We start from the raw sequence: 14,907 nt of genomic DNA, 5'->3' as shown, positions 1-14,907 counted from the left end.
TAAGAAGAACTGGAAAAAGTGAGGCGGGCCCATGTCCCCAAGCGTGGTCGTGGATAACTCAGGATGGTAGGTATTCAAGCACCCCAAGATGTGCCGTTAGATATTAGGTTTTCCTCAGACGGGCCCAATGGCTGCAAGAGTGGATTGATTGTTCCCCTTGCTGAGTGGCCTGAGGGCTGTGGATTCTCCAGGCTTTTGGGGTAGCCCAGGCTCATGGCTCCTGTACAGTGTCCCGCGCAGACCCCAGTTGTGTTCTGCAGCGTCCCAGCATGTGCTTGGATTGATGATGACACCCTTGCATGCATTCCTTGGAAAATCTGAGCCAAATGAGTGAGAACACTCTACCGTCTCGTCATCGAAACTGAGGTTCAGCACGCGTTTCCTCTCTCAGGGGGAGAGGACAGTTAGGAATGAGGGCCAGCTTCCCCCGCCAACATGCATGCAAACACCACCAAGGACTCCAGTATTGGAGGGGCTCCTGTCTGAGGGTTGACCGTGTCTGCACATAAGCTGTGTTATCTGTGAATCCCGGGTCCCTGCTGAATGGCTGTTGAGGGAATGCGAGGGGGCAGGCTCTCCTGCTGGTCTTAAGAGTCAGAGTGTGTGCTGGTCTTGGCCCAGTTAGCTTGCAGTTGGGAGGTGAGTTTTGGCCAGGATCACGCTTCGTGCATGCCATTTTGGGGGTTGATTCTGGAAGCCAAAATGAGCAAGCGTCCCTGGTTGGTGCCTGGAACCTCAGGCCAGGCCTGTGGCCCTCCCTGTTCTTGCGTTTTTCACGGTGAGCTTCTTGAGTGCCTAGTGAGGCTGGAGCAATGGGCGGGGGTGAGCTCGGTTGGGCATCGGCGGAAAGGGGCTGATGGATTAGGCCTCGCTGCTGCCCTTGTTTGCTTCTCTACTTTAACTCCCGGCACAGTGTTGATGCCAAGTGGGTCATCGTGGAGTGGGGAGAGGAATGAGTGCTGAATTTAAACCTGCGTGGATCACTGATGGCCCGTACAGGAAGGGAAGGGAAGATGAGGACATGTCCTTTGTGATGTCGTGGAATAGGCTATCATAATTGGGTTGCAGGTGCTGGCCTCGGCTTCCCAAGGATGTGTCATGTTCGTGATGGGCTGGCATCAGCTGCCTATGGACGGGATGGCTTTGGCAGTTCAAGTGGATGAGGTGAGGTAGGTAACCTGTGTAGAGTTGGAATCCCATTGCCAGAGGAAAGACACCCAAAGGGTGTCTTGCGAGACGTAAAGAAGATTGACATGGTGACGCGTCTCTGCTGGCCTCCTTGGAGGATGTTTAGTTATGCGAACATCCCCTTTGGCCGCTTTGTTCCCTTGTTTGGGAATGTGCAAAGCGAAAGTGCTTCTCCCGGGGGGGCATGACTCGGCTTGCGAACAGCCAGAGGTTTACCTGGAGCAGTCCGTTGGGGGGACAGAGGTGGGGGCACTGTTGCGACGCCAGGCACACTGTCGTGGACAGCCACTGTGCCCTTTCAAGTTTCCAGGTCCCCTCGTGTGGCAAAGGTTTTCCGTTGAACGTCTGTCTGTGGTCCTCGGGGACAGTGCCTTTGATCACTGTGAGTGCCTCGGTAGTGTCGCCGTGGCAGTGGAGGAATTGCCAGGATGCGTGGGGTGGGGTGGGCATCATCAAAGCAGACAGGCTTGCGGTGTGTCTTCCCTGCTGTTCAGTGTCTCCGTGTTCACATGATGTCTGTGGCTTCAAGTAGAGTCGAGTCGCCCTGCAGGCAGGAGGAGGGCACTTAGGACGAGGCTGTGTAGCGTTTGAGCGTTTCCTCAGTGGTCAGGGCCGCAAAGCCTACCAGTTGGAAGCTTGCCTATACGTGTCCGGGAAGGTGGCCTAATTTCCGCTGTGGGGTTCCAACCTGTGTCATGGTTGCTGAAGCCCAACACTTCCCATTGAGGGCATTCCCACGGGGTCATGGAAAGTGATTTGGTCTAGTTGGCGAGATGAGGCACTTGGGCCGAAGTCCGTTAACCCCTTGAGAAGTGCCAGGCTGCATCTTGCCTGTCGGCAACTGCAGGTCCGTGTCAGCCTGCCCATGGAGGTTACTTGCTTCCGGGAGCACTGGGAGTGACCCCAAGGGCACATCAGATGTGGTGGTAGGTGGCAGGATCTCCAGGTCCACATAGGTGTGACACCCACGGCTGGGAGGGAGGTCTCGTCCAGTCTTTGTGCTTTGGTCAGAAGGCGTGGCTGTGGGAGAGCGGGAGTCTGTGGCCTATTTTGACAGCCTGGGGTTCAAAGTTCGCATGCGGCCTCATGAAGCTGACAGGGGTCTTTCTCCATTCAGTTGGGGGTCCAACCAGGGTGCTGTGTATAAACTATGATGTTTACTGTTAGAAGCGTCTGCAGAGGGCCACAGGGACACCCAGAGACCAAGACGCGTGTTTAGTGGCACACACAGGTATCCACAAACGCATCCTCGTGCACAGTCACAGTCACACTCGCCCACACGTGTGAATACACATATACAGCGTCTCACACACCGAGCAATGTACGTGCGTAACTTCCTTCAGTCGTGCTGTGAGACACACAGTCAGTTTTCGGTAAGGGATAGTGGTACTTGGGAAGCAGGTTCCAGGCTCACGCCCAGGTTAAGTGTTCACAAAAATCATGTTCTCTGAGGACCCTTGTGCAATTCAGAAACCTGCCTGACTTCTGTCCACTTCTCAGGTGCAATTGCAGAGTAAGGCTGGCTGTCGGCAAAGAGAAGAAGACCTTCGCGTTGTCTGATGACTGGATGTGCTAAGGAGAACTGGACAAAGTGGGGCGGGTGCACGTTGCCGAGCAAGGCTGTGGATATCTCAGGATGGTAGGCATTCACCGATACTAAGATGTGGCATTGGATATTAGGATTTCCACAGATGGGCCCAATGGTTGCAAGAGTGGATTGATTGTTGGTCTTGCTGAGTGGCGTGAGGACTGTGGATTCCCCAGGCAGTTGGAGTACTTCCAGGTCATGGCTCCTCTGCAGAGACCCACGGCCTTCCCTTTTGTGTTCTGCAGCCTCCCAGCATGTGCTTGGATCGATGATGACACCTTTGTATGCATTCCTTGGAAAATCTGAACAAAATGAGTGAGAACGCTCTACCGTCTCCTCATCGAAACTGAGGTCCAGCACGTTTCCTGTCTCGGGAGTATGGGACAGTTAGGAGTGAGGGCCAACGTCCCCTGCTGACAGGCATGCAAACCCCACTAAGGGCTCCAGCATTGGAGGGGCTCCTGTCTGAGGGTCGACCATGTCTGCCCATAAGCTGGGTCATCTATGAATCCCCGGTCCCTGCTAAAAGGCCGTTGAGGGAATGCAAGAGGGCAGGCTTTCCTGCTAGTCTTCAGGGTCGGAATGTGCTCTGGTATACACCCAGTAAGCTTGCAGCTTGGAGAGGTGATTTTTGGACAGGATCACACTTTGTGCATGCCGCTTCCGAGGTTGATTATGGAAGCCAACATGAGCAAGCTTCCCTGGTTGGAGCCTGGAGCCTCAGGCCAGGCCTGTGGCCCTCTCTGTTGTGTTTCGTGCAGTGAGGTTCTTGACTGCCCCGTGTGGCTGGAACAGTGGGCGGGCGTGGGCTGGAGTTGGGCGATGGCGGAAGGGGGCTGATGGTTTAGGCCTCAGTGCTGCCCCTGTCAGCTCCTCTGCTGAAGTTGCCGGCACACTGTTGGCGCTAAGTGGATCTTCGTGGAGTGGGGTGTGGATCGAGTGAAGCATTTCAGCCTGGGTGGTGGCTGCTGACCTGGAGAGAAAGGTAAGGTATCATGAGGAAAGGTCCTGTGTGATGTCGTGGGATGGGTTGTCATCATTGGGTTGCAGGCGCTGGCCTCGGCTTCCCACGAATGTGTCTTGTTCGTGATGGGCTGGCATAAGCTGCCTATGGAGTGGATGGCTTTGTCAGTTCAAGTGGGTGAGTTGAGGTAGGTAAGCTGTGTAGAGTTGCGATCCCGTTGCCCGAGGAATGACACCCAAAGGGTGTCTTGCGGGAAGTAGAGAAGATCGACATGGTGAGGCATCTGTGCCGGCCTCCTTGCAGGTAGTTGAGTTATGCGAACATCCCCTTTGGCCGCTTTGTTCCCTTGTTTGGCAATGTGTAAAGCGAAAGTGTTTCTCCCGTGGGGGAATGACGTGACCGGCCGGTGTAGCACGCAGGCCTTTCGAACAGCCAGAGGTTTATCTGGAGCAGTCCATTGGTGGGGCAGAGATGGGGGCCCCATTGCCATGCCTGCTGTGCTGCCGTGGCCAGCCACTGTTCCCTTTCAGGCTTCCAAGTTCCCTCGCATGGCAGAAGTCTTCCTTTGAAAGTCTGTCTGTGGTCCTCGGGGACCATGCCTTTGATCACTGTGAGTTACTCGGTAGTGTCACTGTGGCAGTGGAGAATTTCCAGGATGCATGGTGTGGGATCAGCATCCACGAAGGAGACAGGCTTGCGGTCTGTCTTCCCTGGTGTTCAGTGTTCCCGTGTTCTGAAGATGTTTGTGGTTTCCAGTAGGGTCGTGTCGCCCTGTGGGCTGGAGGAGGGCATGTAGGACGAGGCTTTCAAGGGTTTGAGCGTTTCCTTAGGGGTCAGGGCCGCGAACATTCAAGATGGGAGCTGCGTGAGACGTGGCTGCGAATGTGGACTAGTTTCCGCCGTGGACATCCGACATGGGTCATGGTGGCTGAAGCCCACCACTTCCTGTGGTGGGCATTCCCACGGGTCAATGGAAAGTGATTAGGCCTAGTTGGCGAGAAGTGGCACGTGGGCCCACGTTCGTTAGCCCCTTGAGTGTTTTCAGACTGCATCTTGGCAGCAGACAGCTGCCGGTCGGTGTCGGCCCAACCATGGGAGTTCCCTTGCTTCCGGAAGTGCTGCGAGTGACCCCAAATGCCCATCAGATATACTGGTAGCTGACAGAGTCTCGAGGTGCATGTAGATGTCACAGCCAAGGCCCGGAGGCAGCTGTCGTCGAGGCTTTGTATTTTGGTCAGAAGGCGTGGCTGTAGGAGAGCGGGAGTCCGTGGACTATTTCAACAGCCCCTGGGGGTCAAAGTGTGCCTGCGGCCTCTTAAAGCTGACAGGGTTTTTTCTCCTTTTAGTTAGGGGTCTAACCAGGGTGCTGTGTATAAACTATTTCTTTTATTGTTGGACTCCTCTTCACAGGGCCATAGGGACACACAGAGACCAAGACGCACATGCAGCGGCACACAGAGAAACCCACAAGCACGTCCGCATGCGTAGTCACAGTGACACATGCGCACACGCGTGAACACACACATACAGCCTCTCAGACACCGGCCAACATATGTGCCTAACTTCCTGCAGTCGTACTATCAGACATGCAGTCAATTCTCGGTAAGGGTTAGAGGTCCTTGGGAAGCAGTTTCAGAGCTCAAGGCCAGGTAAATGTTTTTATGGATCATGTCCTGTGAGGACACCGGTCCACTTATGAAGCCTTGGTGATTTCTGTCCACTTCTCAGGTGCAGTTGCTGGGAAAGGCTGGCCGTCGGCACAAACAAGAAGACCTTCGTGTGCTCTGATGACTGGAGGTGCTAAGAAGAACTGGAAAAAGTGAGGCGGGCCCATGTCCCCAAGCGTGGTCGTGGATAACTCAGGATGGTAGGTATTCAAGCACCCCAAGATGTGCCGTTAGATATTAGGTTTTCCTCAGACGGGCCCAATGGCTGCAAGAGTGGATTGATTGTTCCCCTTGCTGAGTGGCCTGAGGGCTGTGGATTCTCCAGGCTTTTGGGGTAGCCCAGGCTCATGGCTCCTGTACAGTGTCCCGCGCAGACCCCAGTTGTGTTCTGCAGCGTCCCAGCATGTGCTTGGATTGATGATGACACCCTTGCATGCATTCCTTGGAAAATCTGAGCCAAATGAGTGAGAACACTCTACCGTCTCGTCATCGAAACTGAGGTTCAGCACGCGTTTCCTCTCTCAGGGGGAGAGGACAGTTAGGAATGAGGGCCAGCTTCCCCCGCCAACATGCATGCAAACACCACCAAGGACTCCAGTATTGGAGGGGCTCCTGTCTGAGGGTTGACCGTGTCTGCACATAAGCTGTGTTATCTGTGAATCCCGGGTCCCTGCTGAATGGCTGTTGAGGGAATGCGAGGGGGCAGGCTCTCCTGCTGGTCTTAAGAGTCAGAGTGTGTGCTGGTCTTGGCCCAGTTAGCTTGCAGTTGGGAGGTGAGTTTTGGCCAGGATCACGCTTCGTGCATGCCATTTTGGGGGTTGATTCTGGAAGCCAAAATGAGCAAGCGTCCCTGGTTGGTGCCTGGAACCTCAGGCCAGGCCTGTGGCCCTCCCTGTTCTTGCGTTTTTCACGGTGAGCTTCTTGAGTGCCTAGTGAGGCTGGAGCAATGGGCGGGGGTGAGCTCGGTTGGGCATCGGCGGAAAGGGGCTGATGGATTAGGCCTCGCTGCTGCCCTTGTTTGCTTCTCTACTTTAACTCCCGGCACAGTGTTGATGCCAAGTGGGTCATCGTGGAGTGGGGAGAGGAATGAGTGCTGAATTTAAACCTGCGTGGATCACTGATGGCCCGTACAGGAAGGGAAGGGAAGATGAGGACATGTCCTTTGTGATGTCGTGGAATAGGCTATCATAATTGGGTTGCAGGTGCTGGCCTCGGCTTCCCAAGGATGTGTCATGTTCGTGATGGGCTGGCATCAGCTGCCTATGGACGGGATGGCTTTGGCAGTTCAAGTGGATGAGGTGAGGTAGGTAACCTGTGTAGAGTTGGAATCCCATTGCCAGAGGAAAGACACCCAAAGGGTGTCTTGCGAGACGTAAAGAAGATTGACATGGTGACGCGTCTCTGCTGGCCTCCTTGGAGGATGTTTAGTTATGCGAACATCCCCTTTGGCCGCTTTGTTCCCTTGTTTGGGAATGTGCAAAGCGAAAGTGCTTCTCCCGGGGGGGCATGACTCGGCTTGCGAACAGCCAGAGGTTTACCTGGAGCAGTCCGTTGGGGGGACAGAGGTGGGGGCACTGTTGCGACGCCAGGCACACTGTCGTGGACAGCCACTGTGCCCTTTCAAGTTTCCAGGTCCCCTCGTGTGGCAAAGGTTTTCCGTTGAACGTCTGTCTGTGGTCCTCGGGGACAGTGCCTTTGATCACTGTGAGTGCCTCGGTAGTGTCGCCGTGGCAGTGGAGGAATTGCCAGGATGCGTGGGGTGGGGTGGGCATCATCAAAGCAGACAGGCTTGCGGTGTGTCTTCCCTGCTGTTCAGTGTCTCCGTGTTCACATGATGTCTGTGGCTTCAAGTAGAGTCGAGTCGCCCTGCAGGCAGGAGGAGGGCACTTAGGACGAGGCTGTGTAGCATTTGAGCGTTTCCTCAGTGGTCAGGGCCGCAAAGCCTACCAGTTGGAAGCTTGCCTATACGTGTCCGGGAAGGTGGCCTAATTTCCGCTGTGGGGTTCCAACCTGTGTCATGGTTGCTGAAGCCCAACACTTCCCATTGAGGGCATTCCCACGGGGTCATGGAAAGTGATTTGGTCTAGTTGGCGAGATGAGGCACTTGGGCCGAAGTCCGTTAACCCCTTGAGAAGTGCCAGGCTGCATCTTGCCTGTCGGCAACTGCAGGTCCGTGTCAGCCTGCCCATGGAGGTTACTTGCTTCCGGGAGCACTGGGAGTGACCCCAAGGGCACATCAGATGTGGTGGTAGGTGGCAGGATCTCCAGGTCCACATAGGTGTGACACCCACGGCTGGGAGGGAGGTCTCGTCCAGTCTTTGTGCTTTGGTCAGAAGGCGTGGCTGTGGGAGAGCGGGAGTCTGTGGCCTATTTTGACAGCCTGGGGTTCAAAGTTCGCATGCGGCCTCATGAAGCTGACAGGGGTCTTTCTCCATTCAGTTGGGGGTCCAACCAGGGTGCTGTGTATAAACTATAATGTTTACTGTTAGAAGCGTCTGCAGAGGGCCACAGGGACACCCAGAGACCAAGACGCATGTTTAGCGGCACACACAGGTATCCACAAACGCATCCTCGTGCACAGTCACAGTCACACTCGCCCACACGTGTGAATACACATATACAGCGTCTCACACACCGAGCAATGTACGTGCGTAACTTCCTTCAGTCGTGCTGTGAGACACACAGTCAGTTTTCGGTAAGGGATAGTGGTACTTGGGAAGCAGGTTCCAGGCTCACGCCCAGGTTAAGTGTTCCCAAAAATCATGTTCTCTGAGGACCCTTGTGCAATTCAGAAACCTGCCTGACTTCTGTCCACTTCTCAGGTGCAATTGCAGAGTAAGGCTGGCTGTCGGCAAAGAGAAGAAGACCTTCGCGTTGTCTGATGACTGGATGTGCTAAGGAGAACTGGACAAAGTGGGGCGGGTGCACGTTGCCGAGCAAGGCTGTGGATATCTCAGGACGGTAGGCATTCACCCATACTAAGATGTGGCATTGGATATTAGGATTTCCACAGATGGGCCCAATGGTTGCAAGAGTGGATTGATTGTTGGTCTTGCTGAGTGGCGTGAGGACTGTGGATTCCCCAGGCAGTTGGAGTACTTCCAGGTCATGGCTCCTCTGCAGAGACCCACGGCCTTCCCTTTTGTGTTCTGCAGCCTCCCAGCATGTGCTTGGATCGATGATGACACCCTTGTATGCATTCCTTGGAAAATCTGAACAAAATGAGTGAGAACGCTCTACCGTCTCCTCATCGAAACTGAGGTCCAGCACGTTTCCTGTCTCGGGAGTATGGGACAGTTAGGAGTGAGGGCCAACGTCCCCTGCTGACAGGCATGCAAACCCCACTAAGGGCTCCAGCATTGGAGGGGCTCCTGTCTGAGGGTCGACCATGTCTGCCCATAAGCTGGGTCATCTATGAATCCCCGGTCCCTGCTAAAAGGCCGTTGAGGGAATGCAAGAGGGCAGGCTTTCCTGCTAGTCTTCAGGGTCGGAATGTGCTCTGGTATACACCCAGTAAGCTTGCAGCTTGGAGAGGTGATTTTTGGACAGGATCACACTTTGTGCATGCCGCTTCCGAGGTTGATTATGGAAGCCAACATGAGCAAGCTTCCCTGGTTGGAGCCTGGAGCCTCAGGCCAGGCCTGTGGCCCTCTCTGTTGTGTTTCGTGCAGTGAGGTTCTTGACTGCCCCGTGTGGCTGGAGCAGTGGGCGGGCGTGGGCTGGAGTTGGGCGATGGCGGAAGGGGGCTGATGGTTTAGGCCTCAGTGCTGCCCCTGTCAGCTCCTCTGCTGAAGTTGCCGGCACACTGTTGGCGCTAAGTGGATCTTCGTGGAGTGGGGTGTGGATCGAGTGAAGCATTTCAGCCTGGGTGGTGGCTGCTGACCTGGAGAGAAAGGTAAGGTATCATGAGGAAAGGTCCTGTGTGATGTCGTGGGATGGGTTGTCATCATTGGGTTGCAGGCGCTGGCCTCGGCTTCCCACGAATGTGTCTTGTTCGTGATCGGCTGGCATAAGCTGCCTATGGAGTGGATGGCTTTGTCAGTTCAAGTGGGTGAGTTGAGGTAGGTAAGCTGTGTAGAGTTGCGATCCCGTTGCCCGAGGAATGACACCCAAAGGGTGTCTTGCGGGAAGTAGAGAAGATCGACATGGTGAGGCATCTGTGCCGGCCTCCTTGCAGGTAGTTGAGTTATGCGAACATCCCCTTTGGCCGCTTTGTTCCCTTGTTTGGCAATGTGTAAAGCGAAAGTGTTTCTCCCGTGGGGGAATGACGTGACCGGCCGGTGTAGCACGCAGGCCTTTCGAACAGCCAGAGGTTTATCTGGAGCAGTCCATTGGTGGGGCAGAGATGGGGGCCCCATTGCCATGCCTGCTGTGCTGCCGTGGCCAGCCACTGTTCCCTTTCAGGCTTCCAAGTTCCCTCGCATGGCAGAAGTCTTCCTTTGAAAGTCTGTCTGTGGTCCTCGGGGACCATGCCTTTGATCACTGTGAGTTACTCGGTAGTGTCACTGTGGCAGTGGAGAATTTCCAGGATGCATGGTGTGGGATCAGCATCCACGAAGGAGACAGGCTTGCGGTCTGTCTTCCCTGGTGTTCAGTGTTCCCGTGTTCTGAAGATGTTTGTGGTTTCCAGTAGGGTCGTGTCGCCCTGTGGGCTGGAGGAGGGCATGTAGGACGAGGCTTTCAAGGGTTTGAGCGTTTCCTTAGGGGTCAGGGCCGCGAACATTCAAGATGGGAGCTGCGTGAGACGTGGCTGCGAATGTGGACTAGTTTCCGCCGTGGACATCCGACATGGGTCATGGTGGCTGAAGCCCACCACTTCCTGTGGTGGGCATTCCCACGGGTCAATGGAAAGTGATTAGGCCTAGTTGGCGAGAAGTGGCACGTGGGCCCACGTTCGTTAGCCCCTTGAGTGTTTTCAGACTGCATCTTGGCAGCAGACAGCTGCCGGTCGGTGTCGGCCCAACCATGGGAGTTCCCTTGCTTCCGGAAGTGCTGCGAGTGACCCCAAATGCCCATCAGATATACTGGTAGCTGACAGAGTCTCGAGGTGCATGTAGATGTCACAGCCAAGGCCCGGAGGCAGCTGTCGTCGAGGCTTTGTATTTTGGTCAGAAGGCGTGGCTGTAGGAGAGCGGGAGTCCGTGGACTATTTCAACAGCCCCTGGGGGTCAAAGTGTGCCTGCGGCCTCTTAAAGCTGACAGGGTTTTTTCTCCTTTTAGTTAGGGGTCTAACCAGGGTGCTGTGTATAAACTATTTCTTTTATTGTTGGACTCCTCTTCACAGGGCCATAGGGACACACAGAGACCAAGACGCACATGCAGCGGCACACAGAGAAACCCACAAGCACGTCCGCATGCGTAGTCACAGTGACACATGCGCACACGCGTGAACACACACATACAGCCTCTCAGACACCGGCCAACATATGTGCCTAACTTCCTGCAGTCGTACTATCAGACATGCAGTCAATTCTCGGTAAGGGTTAGAGGTCCTTGGGAAGCAGTTTCAGAGCTCAAGGCCAGGTAAATGTTTTTATGGATCATGTCCTGTGAGGACACCGGTCCACTTATGAAGCCTTGGTGATTTCTGTCCACTTCTCAGGTGCAGTTGCTGGGAAAGGCTGGCCGTCGGCACAAACAAGAAGACCTTCGTGTGCTCTGATGACTGGAGGTGCTAAGAAGAACTGGAAAAAGTGAGGCGGGCCCATGTCCCCAAGCGTGGTCGTGGATAACTCAGGATGGTAGGTATTCAAGCACCCCAAGATGTGCCGTTAGATATTAGGTTTTCCTCAGACGGGCCCAATGGCTGCAAGAGTGGATTGATTGTTCCCCTTGCTGAGTGGCCTGAGGGCTGTGGATTCTCCAGGCTTTTGGGGTAGCCCAGGCTCATGGCTCCTGTACAGTGTCCCGCGCAGACCCCAGTTGTGTTCTGCAGCGTCCCAGCATGTGCTTGGATTGATGATGACACCCTTGCATGCATTCCTTGGAAAATCTGAGCCAAATGAGTGAGAACACTCTACCGTCTCGTCATCGAAACTGAGGTTCAGCACGCGTTTCCTCTCTCAGGGGGAGAGGACAGTTAGGAATGAGGGCCAGCTTCCCCCGCCAACATGCATGCAAACACCACCAAGGACTCCAGTATTGGAGGGGCTCCTGTCTGAGGGTTGACCGTGTCTGCACATAAGCTGTGTTATCTGTGAATCCCGGGTCCCTGCTGAATGGCTGTTGAGGGAATGCGAGGGGGCAGGCTCTCCTGCTGGTCTTAAGAGTCAGAGTGTGTGCTGGTCTTGGCCCAGTTAGCTTGCAGTTGGGAGGTGAGTTTTGGCCAGGATCACGCTTCGTGCATGCCATTTTGGGGGTTGATTCTGGAAGCCAAAATGAGCAAGCGTCCCTGGTTGGTGCCTGGAACCTCAGGCCAGGCCTGTGGCCCTCCCTGTTCTTGCGTTTTTCACGGTGAGCTTCTTGAGTGCCTAGTGAGGCTGGAGCAATGGGCGGGGGTGAGCTCGGTTGGGCATCGGCGGAAAGGGGCTGATGGATTAGGCCTCGCTGCTGCCCTTGTTTGCTTCTCTACTTTAACTCCCGGCACAGTGTTGATGCCAAGTGGGTCATCGTGGAGTGGGGAGAGGAATGAGTGCTGAATTTAAACCTGCGTGGATCACTGATGGCCCGTACAGGAAGGGAAGGGAAGATGAGGACATGTCCTTTGTGATGTCGTGGAATAGGCTATCATAATTGGGTTGCAGGTGCTGGCCTCGGCTTCCCAAGGATGTGTCATGTTCGTGATGGGCTGGCATCAGCTGCCTATGGACGGGATGGCTTTGGCAGTTCAAGTGGATGAGGTGAGGTAGGTAACCTGTGTAGAGTTGGAATCCCATTGCCAGAGGAAAGACACCCAAAGGGTGTCTTGCGAGACGTAAAGAAGATTGACATGGTGACGCGTCTCTGCTGGCCTCCTTGGAGGATGTTTAGTTATGCGAACATCCCCTTTGGCCGCTTTGTTCCCTTGTTTGGGAATGTGCAAAGCGAAAGTGCTTCTCCCGGGGGGGCATGACTCGGCTTGCGAACAGCCAGAGGTTTACCTGGAGCAGTCCGTTGGGGGGACAGAGGTGGGGGCACTGTTGCGACGCCAGGCACACTGTCGTGGACAGCCACTGTGCCCTTTCAAGTTTCCAGGTCCCCTCGTGTGGCAAAGGTTTTCCGTTGAACGTCTGTCTGTGGTCCTCGGGGACAGTGCCTTTGATCACTGTGAGTGCCTCGGTAGTGTCGCCGTGGCAGTGGAGGAATTGCCAGGATGCGTGGGGTGGGGTGGGCATCATCAAAGCAGACAGGCTTGCGGTGTGTCTTCCCTGCTGTTCAGTGTCTCCGTGTTCACATGATGTCTGTGGCTTCAAGTAGAGTCGAGTCGCCCTGCAGGCAGGAGGAGGGCACTTAGGACGAGGCTGTGTAGCGTTTGAGCGTTTCCTCAGTGGTCAGGGCCGCAAAGCCTACCAGTTGGAAGCTTGCCTATACGTGTCCGGGAAGGTGGCCTAATTTCCGCTGTGGGGTTCCAACCTGTGTCATGGTTGCTGAAGCCCAACACTTCCCATTGAGGGCATTCCCACGGGGTCATGGAAAGTGATTTGGTCTAGTTGGCGAGATGAGGCACTTGGGCCGAAGTCCGTTAACCCCTTGAGAAGTGCCAGGCTGCATCTTGCCTGTCGGCAACTGCAGGTCCGTGTCAGCCTGCCCATGGAGGTTACTTGCTTCCGGGAGCACTGGGAGTGACCCCAAGGGCACATCAGATGTGGTGGTAGGTGGCAGGATCTCCAGGTCCACATAGGTGTGACACCCACGGCTGGGAGGGAGGTCTCGTCCAGTCTTTGTGCTTTGGTCAGAAGGCGTGGCTGTGGGAGAGCGGGAGTCTGTGGCCTATTTTGACAGCCTGGGGTTCAAAGTTCGCATGCGGCCTCATGAAGCTGACAGGGGTCTTTCTCCATTCAGTTGGGGGTCCAACCAGGGTGCTGTGTATAAACTATGATGTTTACTGTTAGAAGCGTCTGCAGAGGGCCACAGGGACACCCAGAGACCAAGACGCGTGTTTAGTGGCACACACAGGTATCCACAAACGCATCCTCGTGCACAGTCACAGTCACACTCGCCCACACGTGTGAATACACATATACAGCGTCTCACACACCGAGCAATGTACGTGCGTAACTTCCTTCAGTCGTGCTGTGAGACACACAGTCAGTTTTCGGTAAGGGATAGTGGTACTTGGGAAGCAGGTTCCAGGCTCACGCCCAGGTTAAGTGTTCACAAAAATCATGTTCTCTGAGGACCCTTGTGCAATTCAGAAACCTGCCTGACTTCTGTCCACTTCTCAGGTGCAATTGCAGAGTAAGGCTGGCTGTCGGCAAAGAGAAGAAGACCTTCGCGTTGTCTGATGACTGGATGTGCTAAGGAGAACTGGACAAAGTGGGGCGGGTGCACGTTGCCGAGCAAGGCTGTGGATATCTCAGGATGGTAGGCATTCACCGATACTAAGATGTGGCATTGGATATTAGGATTTCCACAGATGGGCCCAATGGTTGCAAGAGTGGATTGATTGTTGGTCTTGCTGAGTGGCGTGAGGACTGTGGATTCCCCAGGCAGTTGGAGTACTTCCAGGTCATGGCTCCTCTGCAGAGACCCACGGCCTTCCCTTTTGTGTTCTGCAGCCTCCCAGCATGTGCTTGGATCGATGATGACACCTTTGTATGCATTCCTTGGAAAATCTGAACAAAATGAGTGAGAACGCTCTACCGTCTCCTCATCGAAACTGAGGTCCAGCACGTTTCCTGTCTCGGGAGTATGGGACAGTTAGGAGTGAGGGCCAACGTCCCCTGCTGACAGGCATGCAAACCCCACTAAGGGCTCCAGCATTGGAGGGGCTCCTGTCTGAGGGTCGACCATGTCTGCCCATAAGCTGGGTCATCTATGAATCCCCGGTCCCTGCTAAAAGGCCGTTGAGGGAATGCAAGAGGGCAGGCTTTCCTGCTAGTCTTCAGGGTCGGAATGTGCTCTGGTATACACCCAGTAAGCTTGCAGCTTGGAGAGGTGATTTTTGGACAGGATCACACTTTGTGCATGCCGCTTCCGAGGTTGATTATGGAAGCCAACATGAGCAAGCTTCCCTGGTTGGAGCCTGGAGCCTCAGGCCAGGCCTGTGGCCCTCTCTGTTGTGTTTCGTGCAGTGAGGTTCTTGACTGCCCCGTGTGGCTGGAACAGTGGGCGGGCGTGGGCTGGAGTTGGGCGATGGCGGAAGGGGGCTGATGGTTTAGGCCTCAGTGCTGCCCCTGTCAGCTCCTCTGCTGAAGTTGCCGGCACACTGTTGGCGCTAAGTGGATCTTCGTGGAGTGGGGTGTGGATCGAGTGAAGCATTTCAGCCTGGGTGGTGGCTGCTGACCTGGAGAGAAAGGTAAGGTATCATGAGGAAAGGTCCTGTGTGATGTCGTGGGATGGGTTGTCATCATTGGGTTGCA

General features: G+C 54.9%; 6 non-coding genes across 6 annotated transcripts; all 6 read left to right on the top strand.

Annotated features, from left to right (window-relative positions):
• The first annotated feature begins 277 nt into the window (after positions 1–277).
• Positions 278–370, top strand: LOC132361142 (small nucleolar RNA SNORD116). The gene has a single exon (XR_009501453.1). It is a non-coding gene; the product is annotated as a small nucleolar RNA SNORD116 (small nucleolar RNA).
• Positions 371–3,038: 2,668 nt separating this feature from the next.
• LOC132361733 (small nucleolar RNA SNORD116) lies at positions 3,039–3,131 on the top strand. Its single transcript, XR_009502002.1, has one exon. It is a non-coding gene; the product is annotated as a small nucleolar RNA SNORD116 (small nucleolar RNA).
• Positions 3,132–5,818: 2,687 nt separating this feature from the next.
• On the top strand, positions 5,819–5,911 carry LOC132361141 (small nucleolar RNA SNORD116). The gene has a single exon (XR_009501452.1). It is a non-coding gene; the product is annotated as a small nucleolar RNA SNORD116 (small nucleolar RNA).
• A 2,668-nt stretch (positions 5,912–8,579) lies between these two features.
• On the top strand, positions 8,580–8,672 carry LOC132361724 (small nucleolar RNA SNORD116). The gene has a single exon (XR_009501994.1). It is a non-coding gene; the product is annotated as a small nucleolar RNA SNORD116 (small nucleolar RNA).
• Positions 8,673–11,359: 2,687 nt separating this feature from the next.
• On the top strand, positions 11,360–11,452 carry LOC132361140 (small nucleolar RNA SNORD116). Its single transcript, XR_009501451.1, has one exon. It is a non-coding gene; the product is annotated as a small nucleolar RNA SNORD116 (small nucleolar RNA).
• A 2,668-nt stretch (positions 11,453–14,120) lies between these two features.
• On the top strand, positions 14,121–14,213 carry LOC132361731 (small nucleolar RNA SNORD116). Its single transcript, XR_009502001.1, has one exon. It is a non-coding gene; the product is annotated as a small nucleolar RNA SNORD116 (small nucleolar RNA).
• Positions 14,214–14,907: the final 694 nt, after the last annotated feature.

The sequence above is a fragment of the Balaenoptera ricei genome, chromosome 2 (assembly GCF_028023285.1).
Source record: "Balaenoptera ricei isolate mBalRic1 chromosome 2, mBalRic1.hap2, whole genome shotgun sequence".
Lineage (NCBI taxonomy): Eukaryota > Metazoa > Chordata > Mammalia > Artiodactyla > Balaenopteridae > Balaenoptera > Balaenoptera ricei.
Note: the sequence above shows the minus strand (reverse complement) of the source record. Positions and strands in the feature narration are given on the sequence as shown.